At 44.4% G+C, this 8848-nt stretch overlaps 1 protein-coding gene across 1 annotated transcript in view; it reads left to right on the forward strand.

Moving 5' to 3' along the window:
* Window positions 1-8848, forward strand: part of LOC130222130 (gastrula zinc finger protein XlCGF8.2DB-like) — a 237408-nt gene that overhangs the window by 112791 nt on the left and 115769 nt on the right. The window lies entirely within an intron of this gene.

Consider the following 8848-nt stretch of genomic DNA (forward strand, 5'->3'; position numbering starts at 1 on the left):
AACGACCCTTGGGCGGAGAAGTGCCTGGGAGGAGTTCTATGGCACAATCATAAGGACGATGCAGAGGCAGGGAAGTGGCCCGAGACCTGCTGAACACCCGGCGCAGGTCAAGGTATTCCGCCGGTACCCCAGTCAGATCAGCAGTCTCCACCTGTAAGACAGGACACACAGACACGGGAAAAGCAGCAGGACCCAAACACGAGGCAAGACAATGCTGACTCCAAGACAAAACTGAATTACTCGACCAATCAACAAGAGGGCCATGCTGCACCAGCCATGGATGCCCCAAAACTATGGGGGCACTAGGCGAATTTAGGAGGAGCAGAGTGGTAACCTCGTGATGATTACCCGAGACAATGAGATGGAGGGGAGGGGTGGTATGGGATACAGTAGTGATAAGGGTGCCATTAAGAGAGCGTGCAGGGATAGGATCGGAAAGAGGAAGAGCAGGGATTCCCCACAGGGTAGCTAAAGAAAGATCCATAAAATTACCCTCGGCTCCGGAATCAACCAGGGCCGAACCAGAATTAAAAGAGTCACCAAACTGGACAGATACCGGAAGAACAGTACGAGAGGAGGGGTAATGCAATAAAGGGGTAGCGCTCACCAGGATCCCCCTCTTCACTGGCGAGCCACGGCTTCTGACGGACAAGCCACTGCAAAGTGTCCTGGCTTGCCACAGTAGAAACACAGACCCTGGATAAGGCGCTGTTGTTTCTGTTGGGGAGTCAGTCGAAGACGCCCCACCTGCATGGGTTTTGAACCCAAGCAAGTAACGTTACCAGCTTCAGGGGCGGTGGAAGAAGGGTCCTCCATCCTCCAGGATGGGCGGAAAACCGGACGTTGACGACGGCGGCGCAGACGTCCTTCTACACGCAGGGCCATACTGATCAGATCGTCAAAATCTTGAGGGAGGTCGATGGTGGCCAACTCGTCCTGGATTTCCTCTTCAAGCTCTTCAATATATATATATATATATATATATATATATATATATATATATATATATATATATATATGTGTATATATATATATATATATATATATATATATATATATATATATATATATATATATATATATATATATATATATATTATAGCCAGAATCTCTAGAGCCACAGCCTCTGTCACCAGACACATTCTCATTGTCACCTTGCTCGCCTCTCTTGGGTTTCACAAAAAAGATGGAGGAACTGGTGTAGGCTGGAACTAAACTTTCACACTCCACCGCCGCAAGCCCCCAAGCCCCAACCAAAAAGCGACCTGCTCCACAACCACCTCTGACCCCACCTGGAAGAGCCCTCCGACTTTTGCCCCACCGCCAGGGCCCAAACAACAACGCACAATCTTCAGCTGTTGAACACAACAGCACGCCATGATGTGACTCGGGTGCCTGCTTAGATAACAGTGTCTTTATCAGATGTTTACAGAACAAGCAGGAACCCAATGTGCCTGTAGCTTTCTCTACACATATATGTGTTGTATTATGTGACAGAAAACTGAAGACTTCTTCAGGCTGTATAGCAAATCACTAAAATCTTGTGTTTATTAAATATAAATCTGAGACTACTGTAGCAAAAATAGCTAAAACTGTTAAGTTAGCACTTTTAAACATCCGATCACTCAACAATAAGTCACTTTTAGTCAATGATTTTATCAACACAAATTGCCTTGATTTTATGCTTTTAAATGAAACTTGGCTAGATGACAGCTGTAGTGCAGCAGTTCTGAATGAAACAGCTCCTCTAAACTTTGACTTTTTGAGTGTTTGCAGAGCCAACAGGAGAGGTGGAGGCTTTGCTGCCCTGTTTAAAAATGTCTATGAGTGTAAACAAGTGTCATTTGGTGACTATTCTATTTGTCTTTTGAATATCTGAGTATAGCACTAAAAGGTGCTCCATGTATCTTACTGATCATTATCTACAGACCTCCAAAATATTCTCCAACTTTTATTGATGATTTTACAGAGCTGTTAACAATAGTAACCTCTGAATTTGACTATATTACCATTGCTGGGGATTTTAATATTCACATTGATAATCCAGAAATCAATAATGTAAAAGAACTGATGACTGTTTTGAACACTTTTGATCTGACTCAGCATGTTCAAGGACCCACACACAATCGTGGACACACTCTTGATCTAATTATAACTAAGGGTTTACACATGTTGTTAAGGATGTTGCATCTGATCATTTCTGTATTTTCTTTGATATATTGATCACTCCAGCTATTAAAGACAGATCTGTCTCTGTCAGAAAGAGATGCATAAATGAAAACACCAATGAGCGGTTTATGAAGGCCATATCACTAGCACCAAGTATATCTGCAGACTCTGTTGATTCTCTCCTTGATTTGTTTAACTCTAAAGTTAAGAATGTCATAGACGACATTGCTCCTGTTAAAGCCAAAAAGATAACTAGCAGGCAAAGGGGATCTTAGACAAGGTCCCCAAGAGTACAAATGATGAAAAGACAGTGCAGAAAAGCTGAGCGTATGTGGAGAAAGACGAAACTAGTAGTCCATTATAATATCTATAAAGACAGTCTTCGTGCTTTGATTATGGAACTAAAAACTGCTAGGCAGATTTTCTTTTCAAGCCTTATAAACAGCAACGTAAATAATGCTCATAAACTCTTTGCAACAATAGAGAGACTCACCCCCCCTCCCCCAGTCAGATTCCCAGTGAACTACTTACTGATATCAAATGTAATGAGTTTGCTCATTTCTTTACTGACAAGATCAATAATATCAGAAAGGCAATCAACTCATCCAATCAGCCAAGTTGTGTCGAAGTCAGACTAGCTCAACCACAACTTAAGAAATCAGACATATTGTCCGATTTCATGGCAATTAATGATATAATCTAGGAAGAGATAGTGCAAATTATGAAAACATCAACCTGCAGTCTCGACACGCTCCCCACATTATTCTTTAAAACGGTTGTAGCAAAGTTCGTTATTGAGGGAAGAAGAAGACAGGGTCGGCGATTCAGGTAAACAGTAAAGTTTTATTTTTTAGCTGAGTACACAACACTCGTAGTATGTGTGTGTGTGCTCTCTCCCTCCTCTCTCGGCTGCTCCTTCTGTTCTCCTTAAGAAGGTTGTCTCTCCGGCCCAATCACTAGAATAAACAGGTGTTATTTATTATTTCTGATTGGCCTGCTGATTAGCCGCCGGGCTCCAAGCCTGCTCTCCCCCCTCATTGGGTGTTCAATCATGCTTACCTCTCCACATACCCCCACCGCCCGCCTCAGGCCGGGGAGCCGTCCGGCCTGCAGCCCACTCAACGCTATGCTTTTTACCCCGGAATTGAATGTCTATCGCCGTTAGCGGGTAGTGAATTACATCCCTGTGCACACACCTTACCCTTACTGTGCGGCTCGTATCCAATGCCGGGTTTTGAAGCAGGCTTTGGTGGATGGAGGTTTGGTTGCACCCCGAATCCACCAAAGCGACCGGGGGCGACGATTGGCGTGGCGGGGACCCGAATCAGCGCACTCACCTCCTTCATGGAGCAGATTTGTGGTGTGCTATTCTCGCCCCCGCGGCGCCAATGCATCGGCCCAGCCCTTCTCACTATACCCCCAGGGCCAGCAAGACCAACCGATTGAACCGGAGAGAGACCTGGCGCTGTCTGGGGAACCGCCAGGGGTCGTGGCTCCACCCCGCCGTCCGGATATGGACCCGCCCCTCTTGGGACGTTCGGCCGATCCGCCTCTGTACACCGCCATCTGGGTGCTGGTGTGGGCGGTCCCCGCAGTCTGGGCCTGGGAACAGGAGGAGAGAGAGGGAGAGGGGGAGAAGAGAGAGAGGTTATTTCGCCGACCCTGGACCTCGCCACCAGGTGATCCTCCGCCAGCCGGATGGCCGTCTCCAGATCCTCTGGCCGGTGGCACTGGACCCACTCCGATGTTCGGGAGGGGAGGCGGGTGATGAATTGCTCCAGCACCACGGCATCCACCAGCTGGTCGGTGGTCCGGCCATCCTTCACCAGCCATCTGCGGCAGGCGTCACGGAGCTGCTGAGCGAACACGAAGGGCCGGCCACTGGCAGTCAGCTCCATGGAGCGGAAGAGCTGACGCTGCTCTTCCGGATTGCGGCCGGCCCGCTGGAGAACGGCTCGCTTCAGGTGAGCGTACTCCAGGAGATTCTGGGCCGGTAGCTGCTGCACGGCAATTTGGGCTTCGCCTGACAGCAGGGGGAGAACTCTTACCGGCCACTCGGCCCGCGGCCAGCCACACGCCTCCGCCAACCTCTCGAAGAGGTTCAGGAACACTTCCGGGTCGTCCTCCGGTGCCATCTTCTGTAGCGAGTTGGGAGGGTGGGCGGCAGATGTCGGAGCGGGCCGGATCTCCTGGGCCAGCAGACTCCGGATTAGCTCGCGGTCCTCCCGCTGGGCCTCTACGAGGACTTGGAAGCATCTTTCCAGATTTTCTCTCAGGTCCCTCAGCGCATGGTGTTGTTGTTGGTGGAGGGCCGCGAGCGCCTGGATGACTTCCGCACATGGACTGGCAGACGGAGTAACCATTCTGGCAGCAAAGTTTCTTCTTCTTCCCGGGTTTCGGCACCACTGTAGCAAAGTTCGTTATTGAGGGAAGAAGAAGACAGGGTCGGCGATTCAGGTAAACAGTAAAGTTTTATTTTTTAGCTGAGTGCACAACACTCGTAGTATGTGTGTGTGTGCTCTCTTCCTCCTCTCTCGGCTGCTCCTTCTGTTCTCCTTAAGAAGGTTGTCTCTCCGGCCCAATCACTAGAATAAACAGGTGTTATTTATTATTTCTGATTGGCCTGCCGATTAGCCGCCGGGCTCCAAGCCTGCTCTCCCCCCTCATTGGGTGTTCGATCATGCTTACCTCTCCACAACGGTGTTTACCTGTTTAGAAATGGATCTTCTAAAAGTAGTAAATGCTTCACTTCTCTCAGGGATTTTTCCAAACTCACTTAAAACTGCAGTTGTTAAACCCCTCTTGAAGAAGAGAAACCTGGATAACACTCTATTACGCAATTACAGGCCCATCTCAAATCTCCCTTTCATTGGTAAACTCATAGAAAAAGTTGTTTTTAACCAGGTTAACAAGTTCTTAAACTTCAAGGGGTGTTTAGACAATTTTCAATCTGGTTTCAGACCACATCACAGTACAGAGAGCGCTCTTAAAAAGATAATCAATGATATACGCCTAAATACAGATTCAGGCAAACTAACAGTGCTGGTACTGCTCGATCTCAGTGCCGCATTTGACACTGTCGATCACAGCATACTTCTGGATAGGCTGGAAAACTGGGTTGGGCTGTCTGGGACGGTCCTCAAATGGTTCAGATCTTACCTTGAAGGGAGAGGTTACTATGTCAGTATAGGTATACTATGTCACCCTTGACATGTGGAGTCTCATAAGGCTCGATTCTGGCACCTCTCCTGTTCAACCTTTATATGCTCCCTCTGAGCCAAATAATGAGAAAAAAACAAATCTCCTACCACAGCTAAGCTGATGACACTCAGATTTACCTAGCCTTACTGCCTAATGACTACAGCCCCATTGACACCCTCTGCCAATGCACTGATGAAATTAACAATTGGATGTGCCAAAACTTTCTTCAGTTAAACAAAGAGAAAACTGAAGTGATTGCGTTTGGGAACAGAGATGAGGTTCTCAAGGTGAATGCGTACCTTGGCTCTAAGGGTCAAACAACAAAAAATAAGGTCAAGAATCTTGGTGTGACTCTGGAATCAGATCTGAGTTTCAATAGTCATGTCAAAGCAGTTAGTAAATCAGCATACTATCATCTCAAAAACATTGCAAGAATCAGATGCTTTGATTCCAGTGAAGACTAAGAGAAACTTGTTCATGCTTTTATCAGCAGCAGGGTGGATTACTGTAACGGCCTCCTTACTGGCCCTCCCAAAAAGACAGTCAGACAGTTACAGCTCATCCAGAATGCTGCGGCAGGAATTCTGACCAGAACCAGGAAATCAGAGCACATCACACCTGTCCTCAGGTCTTTACACTGGCTCCCAGTTACATTCAGAATAGATTTTAAAGTATTATTACTGGTCTATAAATCACTAAATGGCCTAGGACCTCAATACATTACAGATATGCTCACTGAATATAAACCTAACAGATCGCTCAGATCTTTAGGATCAAATAAACTAGAAATTCCAAGAGTTCAGTCAAAGCAGGGTGAATCGGCTTTCAGCTACTATGCCCCTCACTGCTGGGATCAGCTTCCAGAAATGATCAGATGTGCTCCAACATTAGGCACATTGAAATCAAGACTGAAAACACATCTGTTTAGCTGTGCCTTTACTGAATGAGCACTGTGCTACGTCCGACAGATCGCACTATTATGTTTGTCTCTTCTTTTTCATTCTTCTATAACACATTTTATCTGTTTTTATGCTTATTTATTTTATTTTTCTGATACTCGTTTCGTTTATTCCTGTTTGTGTAAAGCACTTTGAATTGCCACTGTGTATGAAATGTGCTATATAAATAAACTTGCCTTGCCTATATATATATATATATATATATATATATATATATATATATATATATATATATATATATATATGTATATATGTATGTATATTTATGTATATATATATATATATATATATATATATATATATATATATATATATATATATATATATATATAGACCAAACATGGTAGGAAAATAGTACTCAATTATAGATATAATCGATTGGAAACAAACATACTTGAGTAAAAATGTGCTAGATTTAAATAGTACTTGAGTATTAAAATAGTAAAAGTAACAGCAAGAATGCATCTAGAGATTGTTGTTTTAACTTTAAAATCTCTCTCAACACAGTGTGAATGGACTACAAAACAAAACAATACAATAAAAAATTGTAGGGATGGTCTACAGTTTAACCCAAAGAATGACCAGTCTCTTAGATGAAGAGCTGGAGTCAGAGATTCAAATAAATAAATAACGTTTACTAAAGATAGTTTGCAGTTTCATTAGCAGAAGCCAGCTTCAACACTCGCAATGAGTTCCTAGGCCGCTCTGACTTACAGTACAACAATGCAGCAATTATACTCTTTACACACGTCCAGAAAAGGTGGGATCCAGGTAAACAGTTCTCATTGGTTACAGCAAAAATAGACAATTGTAAATGTGTGCGTCAATGAAGAATTGTATCTAACTCAAGATATGGATGGTGGCATGGTTCTTGCGGGACAGGCCCTAAACTATTAAGACCTGATCTCCGACCTGTAAAACGCCAAACCATGGACGCAGTAGACGCAAGAGATAATCTGTTGTGGAAACTCAAGGTTGTTTCTTGTATGTTCAGCTGTCATATCAAACTGGTTCAAAACAAGTTTAATCAACATTCGGCTACAATATCCTCACTACACACAAAGTCTATCTAGCATGTAAAGGAATTACTTTAAAAGAATTAACCGTAAAAATAGCAAAATCACTTTAGAAATTTTAGACAGTATTAACTACTAGAAATAACAATAGAGACAGTTGCTTCCAATCCTCTGCCCTCAGTTTCACTCAAGGTCTCCGTGACCTCTGACCTAGTTTGGTGGCTCCTGAAAAAGTTACACAGAGACAGGCATATGCACTGAACATTCTTACATCCTTCTTACATTCTTACTGATATCATATCAGTGCTCAGTCACTGATATTTTCAGCTTTCTGCAAGGCTTTATGGACTGTGGAAAATCATTTTCTACAATTAAGGTCTATCTAGCAGCCATCACTGCATGTCATGTAGGGTTCGATGGCAGCACAGCTGGGCAACACCCTCTCATTCGTAGATTTATGAAGGGTGCCCGTCGTTCTCTTCCAGTCACTAGAAGAGTTGTTCCTGAGTGGGACCTCTCCATGGTGCTGGATGCTTTGACTCACCACCCTGTTGAGACCCTAGAGGGTATTTCTCTGAAGCAACTGTCCTTCAAGACAGCTCTGCTGCTGGCCTTGGCTTCAGCTAAACATGTCAGTGATCTACATGCACTCTCTGTTCATCCCTCATGCATTTTATTCTCCCTCAGTGGAGAAAAGGTTTTTCTCAGGCCTAACCCGGCCTTTATGCCAAAATGCTTCCCTAATTTTTCTTGTGAGGAGTTAGAGCTTTCCGCTTTTCACCCTCCTCCACTGAGGATCAGAGGCTAAATGCTTTATGTCCTGTTCGAGCTCTGCGGGCCTATATCAACAGGACTAGCTCCTTTAGAAGAAGTGACCAACTCTTCATTTCTTGGGCCTCTCCGAACAGGGGGAATCCCATTTCTAAACAACGCCTCTTTCATTGGCTTGTGGAAACCATGTCTCTGGCATATGAATCTAAGGGAGTGCGGCCTCCAGGGGGCCTCAGAGCAAATTCCACTAGAGGCATGGTTGCTTCTTGGGCTCTATTTAGAGGGGTTTCCCTGCAGGACATTTGTGCCGCTGCAAGCTGGGCCTCTCCACATACATTTGTCAGATACTACCGACTTGATGTTACTCAGACTCCGGTAGCTCATTCTGTCTTAGGTGTGGGCTCTTTGTAGCCCTGTGCCTTATGCCTTTTACAACTTTTTGTGTCTAGTTGGTAAAATTTGGCTTATTCATGTCCCTAAGTATGATTATACCCTCACCTGACACAAAATATATACATTGTATATGTACAAATATATATATATATATATATATATATATATATATATATATATATATATATATATATATATATATATGCTCCAGCATATTCTGTTTCAGGTACCCTCATAGGCATGTTACCACATGCTTTGTGACGTGTCAAGCACCGCCTTCCAGGAGACCGTTCTCTGGCTTGCTGGGCCTCACTGTGAGTGTATTGGGCAACCAGGGAG

The sequence above is a fragment of the Danio aesculapii genome, chromosome 4 (assembly GCF_903798145.1).
Source record: "Danio aesculapii chromosome 4, fDanAes4.1, whole genome shotgun sequence".
NCBI classification, from domain to species: Eukaryota; Metazoa; Chordata; class Actinopteri; order Cypriniformes; family Danionidae; genus Danio; species Danio aesculapii.